At 36.1% G+C, this 18,863-nt stretch overlaps 1 long non-coding RNA gene across 1 annotated transcript; it reads right to left on the bottom strand.

The window, feature by feature from the left end:
* Positions 1-1,193: 1,193 nt before the first annotated feature.
* Positions 1,194-9,144, bottom strand: LOC132043894 (uncharacterized). Its single transcript, XR_009411949.1, has 3 exons — positions 8,945-9,144; positions 7,073-7,155; positions 1,194-1,417 (listed from the first exon to the last, which is right to left on the bottom strand). It is a non-coding gene; the product is annotated as an uncharacterized LOC132043894 (long non-coding RNA).
* Positions 9,145-18,863: the final 9,719 nt, after the last annotated feature.

Below are 18,863 nucleotides of genomic sequence, written 5' to 3'. Positions count from 1 at the left end.
TTTGTAAATATTTACGCTTCTGGCTCTTCGTACCTTTTCTGTTCACCATAAATTATGATAAAGTTTATTCAATTAATCAAAATTGTACATAATTACATGAACCTAATTAAGTGCTGGGAAAAAGAAAAAAAAAAGGAAAAATGGATAAAAGATAGCCTCACTCTCAGAAGCAGTGAATAAGAATCACGAGCAACCGCTTGAACAACACCAATCTGATCATGAAAATAACCATAATAATGCATCCAAAAAAACACATGCAACTGTTGATGAAACACAAATTCAGAATATAAGGAAAAAAACAAATGGAAGTTACTGTAGACAGAACAAGTACTCTAAAGTTGAAGTTGAAGAATTCCGTTGCCACCAACTTCGGCAATGCTACTAATTTTTTTTCTTTGGAACTCCAACCATGATTATCAATTTAATCATCTGCATTTATAAAGGATGGATCCTAACTTAAAATTAGAGGGCATGGGGATATACGCCTTGGCCTAGATTTATGTTCACATGACCATGACCTTTGGCCTTTCAAATTCCTTCAAGAAATGCAACTGCAAATTATTGATTACAATTTTGTATTTTTGTTTTGCAACTTTCACTTGTATATCAGTTTTCGTTGAATTAAATTGTGTTTAAAGGGTTAAAAAGTGTTTCAACTTTTGATGGGAATTATTTGTCTTGTTGGCTTCGTGGTTAGTGACAGCCTACTTTGGCAACAGAAAAGCAACGGCTGGAGTGGGAGAGCCGTAGTCGAAAAGAGGATTCCTCACTTCTTTCTCTCATTCAAAACCGTGCATGAGACTTTCATCTCACACGGCTCCTAAGTGATAAAAGAAAAAAGATTTCTTTTTTTATTACCTTCCTCGCGTATGTATAAGACCGAATCCTTTCGATTTTCTTTCATATTTGGTTTTTCATTTCTTTTGAGTTTGGCAGATGATAAGCGTCGAATTTCTAAAAAGGATTACTAATCCTTAAACTTTTCAAGGAATCCTTCATCAGTGGTTGTGAATGACTGATTTTTCAATCTTTTCGACCTTGGTTTCGTAGGAGCAAGTTAGAAAGATTGAGCTTTGTCACGACCCAAAATCGGGTCCGTGCGGGCACCTACTTATTCCCACCTAGTAGGCCAACCCTTTCCTTCCCAAATCACACAGTTAAGGAACTATATACACAAGTTCATCGATAAAACATTTCCCATTAATAGAATATAAAATGTATACAAGTCTTTACAACATTTTCCCAAAATCTGATTTGGACTAGTACAAGACCTTCTAAGACTTGAGTAAAACTGAATTTTAAATACAATAAAACAAAAGTAATCGGAACAACCCTATTGGAATGAGATAACAGAGTCTTCAAGATAGTCCTGACCAATCCGCGGGCTAGAATTCCACGAACTAAACCTAAAACAGATCTACACCCAAAAAAAGGTGTAGTAAGTATAGTATCAGTACAACACTCGTACTGGTAACTATCATAGGCCGATAACAATTAGGAAATCATAACAACAATAAATAACAATGGATAAGTATGATAGGCAGCAAGTTAGGCAAATAACAGATAGCAAGGGGGGAAAGGGAAACTCCACCATTCTCCTAAAGCACCAGAACAACCAACTAAATCAACTCTAACATCATACCGTTACACCCACACTCCCTAAGGAATAATCTACCCACACCAACCATAATAAAGCAAGCTTCAATACAAACGGACCAACCAAAAGTAGGCCTCGCCGCCATCTAACACTCACAGACACTACCTTAACTTTCGCCACAAAACTAACGCTAAGGAACACTACCTTCACCCATAGGATGCACAACTCAACTCCCATTCACGTACTACTACTCCTTCTAACACAAATCTAGCTGCACCGTCACAATCAACCAATCAAGACATCACTAGGGCACACTTAAGGTCATGCTTCCCTCACTACCTAGAAGTTAAGACTAAGCCAAAGTCTCAAGTCCAGTCTACTTACTTCATAACCATTAACACGCCAACAGATAACCCAAGCATCAAATAAGGTCCAAAAATTGTAACAGCGGTACCTATCCCAACAGCTCACCCCAAATCCCAAAAATCCGGAACATAGCCACAATAATCACTATCCAGCTTAGAACATCATTAATATGCCAATATCAAAACACACCAACAATATGAGAATGTGATATGTATGCAAATGCAATGCAATGATACACACACGCTTCGGGCAAATGATGTCTACGCTCTGACAGTCATGACCTATGGGGGAACGCTAAGGCCATGTACCTACTGTGGCGCACAACCCGATCCAATATTCAGTGTTGTGGAACGCGCAACCCGATCCCAGTCAGTGTTGTGGCGCAACCCTATCCCAATCTATCTATTATTAAAAGCCAAGGACAAAATAAACTACTTTTCTAACTAAAAAAACTTCTCAATTTTAAATTGATAACTTCTTGGAAAAAACTGTACATAACCGTGCATATTGTCAAACAAATACAATAAGTATATAAGCATCTTTTTTCAATTAATTAATTGGTTACTCATATCCATGATTTAACCTCTTTCAGCCACGTTGCCAAGCATTAGGAGAAGTTATTTTGTAAATTAAAGAACTGCCTCTAATGGAAAAAAACATGTGTTTTACTTTGACAAAGCAACTTACAGAAACTGAAAGATCGTGTGAAACACAGTTCTACTTTCTCTATGTTAGTACTTCTCAATTAACATCAGTTTCCATAACAAATCAACATATTTTCCAGATATTGGGAGTAACAAACCTGCCACAAACATCAAATAACGCAACTTCAACTAAGGTATAGATAGAACAACTTTTGACATACTGTAGCATCAGTTCTTTATATTTTGTTAATTCAGATTAATTTTCCCATCATGTAGGATGCTTACATAATCAGGCCCTTGATCCTCACAGTAACTCTGGCACCACGAACAACACTTCGGAATTTGGAAATCATGGCAAGTGCATATTTTTTTTCTCCTGCTATTTGATACGAATCTTCCTGATTGTTTACCAGTAGTAGTAAACCTGCACAGGAATCAACCATGTCTCAGTATTTGTACGCAGATACAGAGGCAAGAATCGTGATGACGAATAGGCAAGGAAGATAAACCTTCCTTTCCTGAGAGCACTGCCAAAAAAATTATAAAGTTATTTTATCGTACATTTCTTTGACTTGAATTACTTGCTTTCAAGGGGATTCCTTGAACTTTGACCCACCTAGAGGCTCCGTACTGCCTCATTTTTTTGGTCATGCAAACTTCGTCAAGTGAATGGACAAAAATTTCATAAACGCTTCATGTTGGAAAAATCAGCTTTATGTATCTTGTGTTTATTATTTCTTTTATTTATAAAGAGGGTGGAAGATTGGCAGTCATTTTTTCTAGAGGCAGCATAAGGCTTTACTTTTCCGGGGAAAAGAAATGACGGGTAAATTTATACGTAGTTTTACAACTGTATAACTTTGATATGAATTATGATTCTTAAAGTGTGAAGGAATTAAATCTCACACCCTATGTTTAGGAGACCAAATTAGTCGATTTTCAGTAGATCACGCTCATCTACCTTTATTTCGTTGTGTTCTGAGTGTCTTATTTATCTGATGTGGGTAATCTGCTACGTCTTTTTCTGTGCAATTGTTGGTTCCTTTTTCGCTTTGATTTCGATTCTCTTATTATCCTTTCTACTTCTAATTTTTGCAAGTTTTTGCAATTCGTTCATGTTCGACTGTCTTTCCTTTTTTCGTTTTGTTTATTTCTAAAAGAGTCTTCATTTATTGTGGTTTCACTTTGATTTTTATTTGAAATATTAACAGCAAAGAGTAGTAGTGCAGACTGGAATGGATTTCCTCCAACCACACAATCTAATGGATTGCTTTCTTTTCTTCTTGATTTAGTTACAGTCTTTCTTCAACCTTTTTAGTTGCGGATATATATTACCGGTACTTATGCTGGTATGTTTTGTTTCATCTTCTCTGTTTCAAGTTTCATCTTATATTGTGGTAATCACATGTTTGTGTGTGTGTGTTCATCATCTCAGACTTTTGGCGAGTATCACTCTTTTATTGGCTTTCACTTTTTTCCCCTTAGCTTCTTCACATTGAGGAGATGTCACCTGCCCAAAAATCCATCGCCCTGTTTTGAATGCCAGATCAAGGTTTGTTTGATCATTTTTGAAATATTGGTCTCTGTTTATAGTAATCTTATTGTTGTTTTATTTCGTTGATAACGAGTTTGTTTACTTCAACGTCTCACAATCATATTTGATACCCTTTTGAATTAAAAGAGAGTAATTTTGATTGTTTACGTATAGATATTGCATAGCATATGTTTCTGGTGGGGTTTCCATTTTTTAATCTGAAAGAGTTTCTATTTGTGGTAGGTGCCCGTAAAATTGTTAAGAAATCGAACTGCAAAATACTTTGAAACAGTAACAGAAAACCAGAAACATGATCATATTAAATAACATTGAACATCTAGCTGAGAGAGAGTAATTTTGATTGTTTACGTATAGATATTGCATTATAATATGTTTATCACACGAGAGTTTTAAGAAGTGCAGATAAAGAAGAAGTTTCCATTTTTTAATCTGAAAACGAAAATGTATAGCCTTTCTATTTGTGGTAGGTGCCCGTAAAAACGAACTTACACTACCACATGATCATATTAAATAACATTTAACATCTAGCTGAGTGAGAATCTAATTCTTTCCACTGAGGGACAAATGCTTATTTCAACGTATTTTTCCCTCCACTTTTTTTTCCCTCCATTTCCCATTTAACCTATTCAATTTGTCTTATCATATTAAATAACAGTGAACATCTAGCTGAAAATATTCCAACCTTTTTTTCAAGGCTTTGTCTTAGAACAATAAAAATTCCAACCTTTGAATCTGTCTGTGCAGGTTTCTTCTTCCACTGGAAACATATATCAGGCGACACGCAAAGTTTATATTTAGTTTAATCATAAAACAAAGTGGTAAACTATTCTCCTTTGATCTTATGTTGTTATCTAGAGAATCTGTGATACATCAGAGTGTAGAATAGGAGCGCTAAATATTCAGTTCCTTGAGAATTTAAACTGAACCAACAGTGAGGAAGCACTTTACAAATTCTTGGAAGAAAATGATTTATACATATTTAGCAAGCTTCATCAAAATGTAAATACATGTACGTATTAAAATTATGAATTTTGTGTCACTTCTGTACCTAAACTTCTACTTCTATCTGCTGTCACTTTCAGCCCAATCTAGCAACTAATCCTATGCAACTATATTTGTGTATTCTCACAACTTTGTTCGCACAGGAATTTTTGAAGCATGCCAATTAATGTGAAACTACTGCTTTTTTTTTAAAGCTCTACCGAAAACAAAATATCAAAAAAAGTATGTCAATTACAATTGACTAATTTGACTCCATTGCTATTACTCCTCTCGGGCTCTGACTAACTAATAATCTCCACAGGTACCAACTTTTTGGTCAAACAGTACTGCAACAACGAGGCTTATTATCAACATGATGTTGTTTTAATATAGGGAATTACCTTCTGTCAATATGTAAATAGGAGTAGTATACATGGAAATAACACTATTGTGAATGTTAAGGATGTGTGGTCCAATAACCACACAACATCTCGGAATAGAGGTTTTGTTCATGAATGCATGTAAATAAAGTAGTTACGCAATGTTATCTTTATTTGGTTTGATAAACTTCCGTTTTATACGATTTCACGTTACTATATAAGTGATCATGAATCAAATAAACCACATACTCAAGCAATCCAATTCTTAATTAATATTAGGAGTTGATCTATTTAGCTTCATTATATTTTATCACATATGATCAAATAGATATTGAAAGTACAAAAATTAGCTATTTCAATTCTAAAAATTAGGCCTGTGCTTGGGATTTTTGTTCTTAAATTTTGTCATTTGAGTTTTTTGAAGAGTAAGTAGTCAAAAAAAAAGAGAAAGAGAAAAAAAAAAAAGAGAAGAGTAAGTAGTTTATTATTTGTTGATACATTAATAATGAGATTAATTGTGAGACTTTGATATGAATTATGATTAGTGTGTTGTTTTTACTTTTATTTTTGGAATTTTTGGTTATTATTCTGCTTTCTGTGTCTCTATTTTTTCTTGATTTGTCTTTGTGAAATAAAGGGATGATAAGTTCTTCTCAGAGAATCATAGCTCATAAAGGTAAAGATATGATTTGCGCTTATGAAGTTAAAGTGTTTTTTTGAATGATTTTTTCTTTCTAAATTTTATTACTTACCAGAGGTTATTCACTATCATAAATTAGGTGGAGATCAAGTGTTCAGTTTAGTAACATGGTTGTAAAATAAGCGATTTCAATGACGATTCCTTCGTTTTTTAAATACCTCTACAATAATCGACAGGTTTGTGGTGTATCGACTTATAGTGATATTGGCTCCTGAAGTATTAAAAAACTGTATGCAACAACTACATGAATCATACAAAATGTTAGTCTGTAATAACAATGATCCGAAAAATGAGAATAAAAATTCTGTAATATATCACACATGGTTTATATACTTATGTTTCTATTTTCTCTCTCAACTCTTTTTTCTTTACAATCCGCGCGTCGCGCAGGTACCTATACTAGTATATATAAGAGCCAATGAGCAGATGCATGACAATGATGACAACATGGATAAATGAATGAATGTTCATGCCACACATGGACACATATCACAACAATAATACACATCAATATCATAACTTTCCTCTCCTTCCAATTAGTCTCCCATAATGCATAGAATCCTCCAAATCCTCTATTAATCGCTAAGCAGAATTCCTAGAGTACTAACAGGCCCGAACACATAAGGCCACAATATCACATAGAACACAACAAGGCGACAAGTCAGAATCAACAGTACCAACCTAAGAATTTCACCCCAACCGCTTACCCGAAGGTGCACATGATGCCTCCTAATTCAGCTACAATCTTAAGTACAAATACTAACCCAAAATAACCATCCCAACTTCTTGTCCGAAGACCTAGGCATGCTTTCTCCATTACTTTCTATTACATAGTTATGAAATACTGACTGGAGTCTACACAAGTAAACCGTAACCGACCTCAAGGCCGAGCAGGTGCCACGAACATCCCGTTGACCTTCAACTTCACATTTCTGAACCGTGACCCGCAACAGAGGGCCTTGGAATGTCAAGGAACCCAAAAGAACAAGGGTCAATAATCTAGAAATTTATTCAAGCTTTGGGCTCTTGCAAAGGAAGGATTGGAATTTATTCTCAACTAGATTTCCTAAATTTTCACGAACTAATAATTTGGGTCTTATTGTTGACTAAGTCACCTAAGTGATTATTAAAATTATTCCTCTTATAAAAACCCAATTTCAAGAACTAAAGTTGAGACCAATTTACAAAATAGAGGAAAGATTAGAAAATAGAGGTTGGTTTATATTCCTAGAGTAAGACCTTGAGGGATTCTTTCAAGAATGACTAGGGTTTAAGCTTAGAAATTCCATTTTATCGTCTAGACTTGAAAATTTAAGACTTCCATTTTTATTAGCTTTAGAAGAAGAACTTTTAGTGAAATGGAACATTAAATGGAAAGGGAGATGAAGTAAACGAGATAGGAGGGTTACCTTCTCCAAGGAACCATGGACTTTGCTCTCCAAATGCCCAAGGTGGCGGCTAGATTTAGGGTTTTAAGAAAATGGAGTTTAAATACTAGGAAAGATTTTGCGTTGTCCACCGTGGCGGACTGTATGTCCGCCGCAGCGGTCATGCTATGGCGGAGAAGTAGACCGTTGTGGCAGCGTCTTGAAAAAGTTGACTCACCGCTATGGCGGTGGGGAAGGCGGCTGTGGCGGTAGCGCCATGGCTGTCCATCAGCCCGCTACGACGCATCTCTGGGCCACAGTGGCCCTTTAAGATTTCAATTCCTTCCAACATGGTTCCGGATTCATTTAATAGGACAATTTTCCTGCGTGACTACGTTGCACCGATTAAAGACGGTTTAGGGGACACGAATCGCGATGAACTCACGATCGCGGCCTAACGGGGCGTTACATTCTTTGACAGATGAATTAATTCGTGTTACGATGAGTAACGTTTTTTTCATTATGCCATATTCATTACACTTTTAAAAGTTACAATCTTGAATGTAAAGGAATAAATGTTCAATAGTGTATAACTACCTCCGTCGTAGAAGCCCAAAGGCCATCGGAATGGATCAATATTTGTATATTTCTAATTTAACTAGTGTGAAGAGCTAATCTAAACGTTTTTGTAGAATAAATGTAGAAGAAAACTAACCCCTTTGAATTTATTGTTATGAGTTTATGAAGCATTAAAGTATTATTACTTTGAATTATATTTTTCAACTAAATTCTGGTTTTCAAAACCAAAAATAATAATATGAAATTACATTTTTGTATATTAACATAGAATAGTTAATTTGGTTTTGAAAAGGTAAAATAGTCCTTTAACTTTTGATGAACATTTTGGTAATTCAACTTTGCCCTTAGAATCTTCCACTTTTGGTATAATATGATAAGCATACTCCTTATTTTCCCCTTTTTTGAGTTAATAAACTTGTGTTAGTCTATCTTTATGCTCAGGAAGAGTATATACTGAAGAATTTTGCTTCGAAGCACAATACAAATTGCTTTCACTAATCAAATATCATCTCCTTGAGGCAAGTAGCTTGCGAAAAAAAAAAAATCATCTAGCTTTCGTCAAATCACCCTATAAGATTGGATAGTTCCACCAAGTAGGAAATATGAATGAATAGGTCAGGATTCTATAAGATTTAATCAATCTGCAATAAGTACACTGCAGATAGCCGATAAATCTAGCCCATTACAGTTCAATAAAATGAAGGCATATAACTTTAGCATCCATCAGTTAATGTTAAAGGCAATATCAAGATCACTAACAAAAGAGAATATATACGGTGAACAATACCTGAGAACAAGCTTCTTGATCCCTGCTAACATCACAAACAAGATGTGTTCCAGACAAGGACCGGTCTGTTCTCACCATATTGGCAGCAATAACTTACACAAGCATCACAAGTAGTGATTTAACATTGAGAAAGGTAAAATGAAACATTGAAAGGAAGAAGCACCTTCATGGCCAGCTAAAGTAAAGACGTCGATGCTGTTAGTGTTAAGATTTTAATGATGACAACTTATGTTACTATGCAGGGAAAATACTCAAGGCCCGAGAAATTAACACACTGCGCTAGTTCGGCCCATGGTCCCATGGATAGACCAAGCCAGCTTGGTATCTGCATTAATGAGGAAGGCGTCACTAAAAGGAAACTATCACTCGCAAATCAAGTACCACGAGACCCATTGCACAAGGAAAGGAAATCAGTTAAAGGCAAATCAAGGAAACGTTAAAGGAAGGAGATAATCAAGTATCAATCAGCAAATCAAGGAAACGTTAAAGGAAGGGAGATAATCAAGTATTGATCTGTCCAGGGACGCAAGGAAAAGATCAATCATCATCAAAGCTCTTGATTTATTCTTGGAAAATAAGGATCCCCAATCTTCCTATTTTCCAAGGATCAAATCTCTTGGGTTGCTTTCTCTGCTTAGAAGAGCCACAGCAACTTCACACCTTATGTATAAATACTGGCTTATTCAGACGCACAAAATGCACTTTGTCTCAACCTACACATAGTCTTTGCTCTACTTTTCATAAGCATTGTAATTCAATTAAGAGTTGCTGTGTAAACAAAGAGAGAGGACAGAGTTATTTTCAGTTGGTGAGACTTTGTAACAGAAAAAATACTAGAGGTTGAGTGTAGACATAGGAGCTCCATTCAAACCAATCCTTTGTACCAAAGATTCACATTAAAAAAGTGAAGAGATCACCCTTGCAACCCAAGGGGACTGGACTAGGATTCACATTGAATCTGAACCAGTATAAATATCGTGTGTCAATTACTTTCTGTATTTACTTTACAGTTATATTTACCGTAGTCGACTAGGTGTTATACATAGTCGACTCTCAACAAAAAATTACAATTCACCTCCCCTCTTGCACTTTCAATTGGTATCAGAGCCTGAACTCAATCTTAGTTGCTTAACAACACTTGAGGAAAAGATCAAATGGCTGGATATCATATCCCTGGAGCAATACTGCAAGATGGACATTCCACTACCAGACCTCCCTACTTTGCTGGTGAGCATTATGCACACTGGAAGGAGATATTCAGGATCTTTGTCATGTCAACTGACTACCAAGCGTGGGTTGTAATAAAAAAGGGACCAAAACCCATTCCCAACAGTGAAGCAAAAATGATAAAGAAAAACTTGATGAGGTGTCATTTGATTTGACTAAGGAACAGCAAGAAGTCATTGGTACAAATGCCAGAGCTATATCTCTACTATGCTGTGCAGTCAGTGGAGAAGAGTATAGCAAAATATCAAATTGTGAGACTATGAAAGGAAATGTGAGACAAGTTGGAAGTAACCTATGAAGGCACATCCACAGTTCGAGAAAACAAGATTGATGCTCTTCATCATGAATATGAAAACTTTATGATGAAGGAAGATGAAAACATTGAATCAATGTTTTCAAGATTCAGCAAAATAATCTGTGAGTTAAAGTCCCTTGGTGTTGTGTATTCTAATGCTCAACAAGTAAGAAAACTTGTCAGATCTCTTCCAAAATCATGGGAAACCAAAGCTATTGTTTTGGAAGATGGAAAGCTTGATAAAATGACTTATGATGAACTCAGAGGAAATCTCATGACCTTTGAGAAGAATCACATCAACAGGCATCAAAAGGAAGAGAAGAAGAAAGTAGTTGCATTTAAAACTCAGATAGTTGAAAGTGATGATGATGATTTCAAGGAAGAAGAAGTTGCACTGATCTCCAGATCTGTAGTGGAAGCAATAAGGAGATCAAGAAATAATCAAAGAACTAGTTCAAGCTCTCGAAAAGGAAAAAGTTCTGCTGATCTGCAGAAAAATGATGGGAAATGTTATGAATGTGGAAAGTATGGACATATTGCCTCTAAGTGCTCAGAATCAAGAAGAAAACCCTCTAGGAACTATCAAAAACAAAGGGCATTTAGCAGCTGGAGCGAAGATGAAATCTCAGAAAATGAAGATGATGTGGAAAACATTTGCTTCATGGCAATCGGAGAAACCAACGAGGTAAGACCTTATTTTTGCGCTAAATGTAATGAAACACAAGAACTCTTAGATCAAACCCTTGAGGATTTGAATAGAGTTTTTGATGAATTTAGAAAACTTCAAAAAGAAAAGAAAGACTGGGATATAAAATTACAAATATGTGATATTGAAAAGGATCTTCTTCAAGAAGAGATCTGCGATTTGCAACTACAGATAAATAGTCTGGGCAAATCCACTAGTCACAGTTCTGTAAGGTCTAATCAGTCGATTCGCAATCGCAAATCAACTGGGAAAAAACCTATGAGTGACTATTCTTATAATAGTGAAAAGTGGAGATATCTTGAAGAGACAGATCGGTCGACTAAATCTACAAGTCAGGACGAAGTCTCGAAGCAAAAATCCCTCTATTATATCTAAATCGACTAACCAATATGTTACCAAAGAACCGTTCTCTTTTACATGTTTTTGTTGCGGTAAAACTGGTCATAAATACCATCAATGCAATTTTCGCAACTCTCAAACATCTGGATGGGAATGGAGACCTAAAAATATGTTTCAAGCTAACCCTCAAGGACCCAAGCATGCTTGGGTACCTAAAAAAAAGTAATTACATGTTTTTGCAGGAACACCACACTAAATGGTATCTAGATAGTGCGTGTTCCAGTCACATGACAGGCGACAAAAACTTGTTTAAATCGATCGCTGAATATGATGGAGGATTGGTAACCTTTGGAGATAATTCCACGGGAACTGTTGTTGGAGTCTGTACTATAGCATTTAATAACTCTTGTGATATTACTAACGTTTATCTTGTGAAGGGACTCAAGTATAATATCTTAAGCATTAGTCAATTATGTGATTCAAATCTTGAGGTAAGATTCAAGAAAACAGAATGCATCATTGAAGACTCCAAGGGTAAAGAAATTCTTCCTGGAAGCAGAAACAAAAATGTGTATGTACTAGACTCTATGAAGAATCCAGTAGGACATATATGTCTAGCCTCTATGGGAGAAGATCCTTGGATATGGCACAAGAAACTAGGGCATACCAGCATGAGATTGATTGAAAAATTGGCTAGACACGACTTGGTACTAGGGTTGCCTAAGTTGAACTACACAAAAGATCACATCTGGGATACTTGTCAAAAAGGTAAGCAAACTAGAAATTCTTTTAATTCAAAAGATGTAGTGTCTACTTCTAAACCTTTGCAGCTACTTCATATGGACCTTGTTGGTCCTACTAGAACTGCCAGCATTGGAGGAAGAAGTTGATGATTATTCTCGTTTCACTTGGGTCATATTTCTTGCTCACAAAGATGATACTCTCAAAAAATTTAAGTTTTTCTGTGAGAAAATACAGCGTGAAAAAAGTTACTACATCACTTCCATTAGAAGTGATCATGGAGGAGAATTTGAAAATAAGGCATTTGAGGATTTTTGCAATGAACATGGCTATACTCACAATTTCTCCTCGCCAAGATCTCCTCAGCAAAATGGTGTTGTTGAACGAAAGAAAAGAACTTTACAAGATATGGCAAGAACCATGATTGTAGAACACAACTTACCACACCACTTTTGGGCTGAAGCTATAAGCACAGCATGTCATGTTCTTAACAGGTGTCTAATCAGGCCCATTCTAAAAAGAACTCCTTATGAACTCTGGAATGGAAAGAAACCAAACATCAGCTACTTTTATCCATTCGGATGCAAGTGTTTTGTTCATAACAATGGTAAGGATAACATCGGAAAATTTGGTCCTCGAAGCGATGAAGGTATCTTCCTGGGATATTCTCACACTAGTAAATCATATAGAGTTTATAATAAACGTACATTATCAATTGAAGAATCTATTCATGTTATATTTGATGATATTAATCGTTTGGTCGAGGAAGGGTATAATGCAGATGATGAAGAAAGGAAATCCACTATGGCTCCCTCACTTGCTATACAAAATGATGATATACAGTCGACTACTGCTCCAGTAAAATTGACTGATGTGGCCATTGAACCTGTTCCAAATGAATGGAGAAGTGAGCCTGACTATCCAAAGTTTGTCATAGGGGACATTCATGAGGGAATGAAGACTAGAGCATCAAGCAAGAGAAATGCAACTATTGCTCTCATATCGCAATTAGAACCAAAAAAGGTTGACGCAGCACTTAACGATGAACATTGGGTCAAAGCTATGCAGGAGGAATTGGATCAATTCTCAAAGAATAATGTATGGAAATTAGTTCCTAGACCTGAAAATGTTTCAGTTATTGGTACCAAATGGGTTTTTTTCGCAATAAAATGAACAGCGAGGAGAAGTTGTACGAAACAAAGCTCGATTAGTTGCACAAGGTTACTCACAACAAGAAGGAGTCGACTACGATGAAACTTTTGCACCTATAGCCCGGTCAGAATCAATCCACATCCTACTTGCATATGCATCTTTTAAAAAATTCAAACTTTTTCAAATGGACGTCAAAAGTGTTTTTCTAAATGGTTTCATTGACGAAGAAGTTTATGTCAAACAACCACCTGATTTTGAAGATCCTAAACTACCCTATCATGTCTTTAAGCTGTCAAAAGCTCTTTATGGTCTTAAAACAAGCTCTTAGAGCTTGGTACGATAGATTAAGTTCTTTTCTAGTGAATCATGATTTTTCCCGAGGTAAAATAGATACTACCCTTTTTATAAAAAGAACTCCCTCAGGAAATCTTATTATTCAAATTTATGTTGATGATATTATATTTGGAAGTTCTAATCCATCTTCGTGCAAGGAATTTTCTGATCTTATGCAAAGTGAGTTTGAAATGAGTATGATGGGCGAGTTGACTTTCTTTCTGGGTCTACAAATTGTTCAATCTGAAAAGGGAATTTTCATATGTCAAACTAAGTATACCAAGGAACTTATTCAAAAATTTGGAATGATGGAAGCAAAAGCATTAGGGACTCCAATGAGTTCTACATGCAATCTTGATAAAGATGAGATAGGTAAACCCATCGATCAAACCAAATATCGAGGGATGATTGGTTCACTACTATATCTCACTGCTAGTCGACCAGATATCATGTTTAGTGTATGTAAGTGTGCTAGATTTCAGGCTGCTCCAAAAGAATCTCATCTTACTGCTGTAAAAAGGATTATAAGATACCTAGCTGGAACTTCTAATTATGGATTATGGTACCCTAGCACTAAGTCTTTTCAACTTGAAGGGTTCTTAGATGCTGATTTTGCAAGTGATAAGGATGATCGCAAAAGTACAGGTGGTTCTTGTCAATTTCTAGGAAAATCTTTAATTTCTTGGCATAGTAAGAAACAAGGATCAGTCTCTTTATCAACTACTGAGGCTGAATACATTGCAATTGGTCAATGTTGTGCTCAAGTAATTTGGATGGATCATCAATTGAGTGATTATGATATTTTCTCTAAACCTATTCGCATTTTCTATGATAATTCTAGTGTTATATGTATAATTCTGGTGTTATATGTCTTTCTAAGAATCCCGTACATCACTCTAGAGCTAAGCATATTGACATTAAGCATCATTTTATTAGAGATCACGTGTCAAAAGGAGATATAGAAATTAGTTTTGTTAGCACTGATAGTCAACTTGCTGATATTTTTACAAAACCTCTCTTGGAAGACTATTTTTGTCACTTAAGAACCTTAATTAGCCTAGTTGAAAATCCTGTTACTGTGTAATTCTGTTATTTATTGTGTTGTTTTGTTTTTTTTTTTTTTTAAATGTTTTTATTATGTATATTTTTGGCTGTTCAAATCTTTTGCGTGATTTTGTGTGATTTTGTGACCCTTCCATTTATCTTATTTTCCATATTTACGAGGCACCGATCATTATTACTGTCAGACCACCCGTTCACCTTCCATCCCATCGGTTCTTTTCCCCACACCGTTTCACAATCCCAAAGTTCTCCTATATACATCTCGTGTCCTCTCCTCTTCCTCATCTTCTTTGTCTCTTCACTTTCTTCTTCCATGGCCAAACAACAGAAAGCAGCGCCCTCTTCCACTCGCCAAAGTTCCAGGATCAAAAGTAAAGGTAAATCCACCCCCCCCCTGTTCATGTGGATTCCGATATCTCTACTCATTTGTCTTCTTCTGAAGCCACTGCGTCGTTTCTCTCTAAAAACTCTTGTAAACGCTCTCTAGATGCTGATACTTGCATTGAATCCACTAAGAAACTGAAGTTGGACTCCGAAACTCCTCTTAGGCTTAAGAAAAACTTTTGGGACACTGCTAAACGTGACTTGTTCGTTGCTCTCAAGGAGAAATCTATGGTCTCTAGTCGTATTGCTGATCTTGACTACATGCAAACTCTTTCTTGCAAGGTAAAGCCCCTTTTCTGAATTTCAAGGTTGGACAAAAAAATTTCAAAACCCCAACCGTGTCTATGAAACCCCTGTTCGCTTATTTTTTGCTAATCTCAAGTCGTCTAAACCTAATGAAATTGAAACCCTTGTTCTTGGTACTCGCATTGTGCTTGACTGTGATGTGTTGGATTCTATTTTAGACTGTCATTGTTCAGGATTCTGTGATCTTCCCAAAACCAACTAGCCTGAATCCCTTGATGTTTCCTATGACCACGTTAAGCAAACCCTATCTGGTTCCCCTACCATTCCTAGTCATCTTGGCCCGTTTGACATCACTTTTGAAGCCCACATTATCTCCACCACCCTTCTTCCTCGTGTAGGATCTTTTTCTACTATTACTTAACGTGATGCTATTCTTGCATATTGTCTATTGACTAAAAAGAAAGTCAAATTATCTGTTGTCATCCTTAACTACATGGTTGAATGTGCTGCTAATCCAACCAGTCTACCCTGTGGTATGCTTATAACTACTTGCTTATACTGGCTTATTCAGACGCACAAAATGTACTTTGTCTCAACCTACACATAGTCTTTGCTCTACTTTTCATAAGCATTGTAATTCAATTAAGAGTTGATGTGTAAACAAAAAGAGAGGACAGAGTTATTTTCAGTTGGTGAGACTTTGTAACAGAAAAAATATTAGAGGTTGAGTGTAGACATAGGAGCTCCATTCAAACCAATCCTTTGTACCAAAGATTCACATTAAAGAGCTGCAGAGATCACCCTTGCAACCCAAGGGGACTGGACTAGGATTCACATTGAATCTGAACCAGTATAAATATCGTGTGTTAATTACTTTCTGCATTTACTTTACAGTTATATTTACCGTAGTCGACTAGGTGTTATAAATAGTCGACTCTCTAAAGAACAAAAAATTACAATTCACCCCCCCTCTTGCACTTTCAGGTATGGCTGAAGAAAGGGCAACAGCACGCAATGCATTTAAAATACTAGACCTCTTGCGCCGTGGAGAGCAGTAAGCTAACTGCAGCTTCTAGGTTTCCAATCGATACTTCTCTAGTACTCAGAAACAAAATCATCAAACCAAACAGTTGCTTATTCAACAATTCAAGGTCCCTTAACCAAAAAAAAAAAAAAAAATATCAATTCAAGGTCAAATGACAGTCACCTAATAAAATGCATATGAACGCCAGAAATTAATTTTCAAATGATGAAAACCCTCATTCCTGATTCCTTTATATGTTCTGTTGTACCTAAAGAGCGTAATACATGATATTAGTTCTGTTACTTCACTAGTTTCAGGGACTGGTGAGATTTCCTGGAACATTTGCAATAACAGACTCGTGATTTTGTTTCTTATTTAAGAAAAGTAACACTCAGTCATTTGAAAAGCACCTTCATTTAGTCCAACCACTAGGGGCATCAAGAGATATCACCAGTCAATTCTGCCCACACATCTCCTCATTTTAGCAATGTGAGCTCCTCCATGTAGACACGCAGCACGCAAATATTTTAGAAGGGAAAATAAAAGCATGATGGATTTATCAATCACTACTATATTGCAGTCTATGACAGTATGCATCAGCAGTATTCGTCACTTGGATGGTAATGCTATACCTCGACAGTGAGTTACTCTATCACAATTAACAAAGCTATATATTCCGATGTTCACTGCATTGTTCTTCGACAAGTTCAAGATTTGAGGATATATAAGTTCAAACTAAACTAGGCCAACCCTGTTAACCTCATTGATCAACAATCTTGGTGTGCTGTCGTAAAAAGATATAAATAGACCAATCTCCTCAGCGCAAGTCTGTCTATCACAATTAAAAAAGCTATATATTTTCATGTTAACTACTTACAGATTGGAGGATATACAAGTTTCAAACTACATTAGGACAACCCTGTCAAACCATTGACTAACAATCTTGGTGTGCACTAGCGCAAACAGATATAAATAGTCAGTTATACAGAGGACACTCACTCATGTACACGGTTTTGAATTGCCTCTTCTCCTTCCAGTTTTTCATGCCAAGGAATTTGCTCATTAGCACGCCCCCATAACTCTTCTTTTCCAAAGGCCATTATCTTATGTTGACAATTTTCCTGCCAGAGAGAAGTCATAAGGTCAATAGATATCCCGGGAATAGAACTAAAGGCACCAAATTCCTAATTTTTTTTTTATAAGCCACTAAAGGAGCCCAACTTAAAAGGTGAAAACCATTCCTGAGAAATTGGGATGCAGATACACAGTTAAATGGTCAAACTACGACCAGATAATCTGTTTCATGAATATTCAGCAGAATTATTTGATAAAACTAACCAAAGCATTATTTTTTCCTGTTCCGGTCCCTGACTTTCCCTTTGATGATATCCTATTTAACATAGATAGTTCATCAAGTTCTGACATCAAAGCTGATTGAGGGACTCTTGTCCACTAGAACAGCATAGAGTCTAACCATCTCATCACTAAGTATGCACCCTTCAAAAGAACAGACATTGAAACATATCAAATACTACACCAAGAGTATTGTCTTCTAAGCAAGGTTAAGTGTAAATGCTGATAGATATTATATCCGATAACATAACATGAGATTACACAAAAATTACCTTCTCTACAATAAGGCTCCACTACTTTGAGAAGCATCTCCGGCACTACAGAGTCACCAATACGGGGTGACTTAATCATGTGATTACGAAGATCTCCAGCTGTTGGAGTTCCAGGAACTTGGTAGTTCATGTCATCTGTGGCTGCACTCCATGTATTAAACCGTGATGGCTTCACACCTAACTGTGAGAAGGTAATTAACTTGAGAAAGCTTATAATTCATTAGCTGATATATAGTAAATGTAGGCTATAGCCACGAGAAAATACAAATGATATTTGTTACTTCTTGATCATTTTAAGCATGTAACTTTTTTGCAATCCAAGCTTTACTCATGAATACTCGATCATGAGTGAAAGAATTATTAGATGTTGTTGCTTTCTCCCAATTATTAAATGGTTGTTGCATACTTGATAATCAACATGGAGATTCGGGAGAAATAGGTTTTCAGGAACCATCTTGTGGCATAGAGGGTTTAGGTTTCAAGTTTCAACAGTGAAGAAAACATAATGTCAAACGGCTTCAAGCATGAGTGATTCAGGTTAAGGTAACAAGCAACATTTGGTAATTCATATTAGCAGCCTTGATCGTTAATGCTTGAAGTGAAATTATATCGATGGTACTTAAGCTTTTGACAAATGGACTCCAAATAGTATTAGCAAAGTTGATCATCGATGTTTGAATACCATTATTAGGCTTATATAAAAGATAACATTCCTCCTTGATCGTGAATAAGCTTTTCTCAAATTAAGTCAACCAGATCTATGGATTTAGTGT

This window comes from Lycium ferocissimum, unplaced genomic scaffold, assembly GCF_029784015.1.
Source record: "Lycium ferocissimum isolate CSIRO_LF1 unplaced genomic scaffold, AGI_CSIRO_Lferr_CH_V1 ctg298, whole genome shotgun sequence".
In the NCBI taxonomy this organism is placed as follows: Eukaryota; Viridiplantae; Streptophyta; class Magnoliopsida; order Solanales; family Solanaceae; genus Lycium; species Lycium ferocissimum.
The sequence above is the reverse complement of the archived record's forward strand: the minus strand, read 5'-3'. Positions and strand labels throughout refer to the sequence as shown.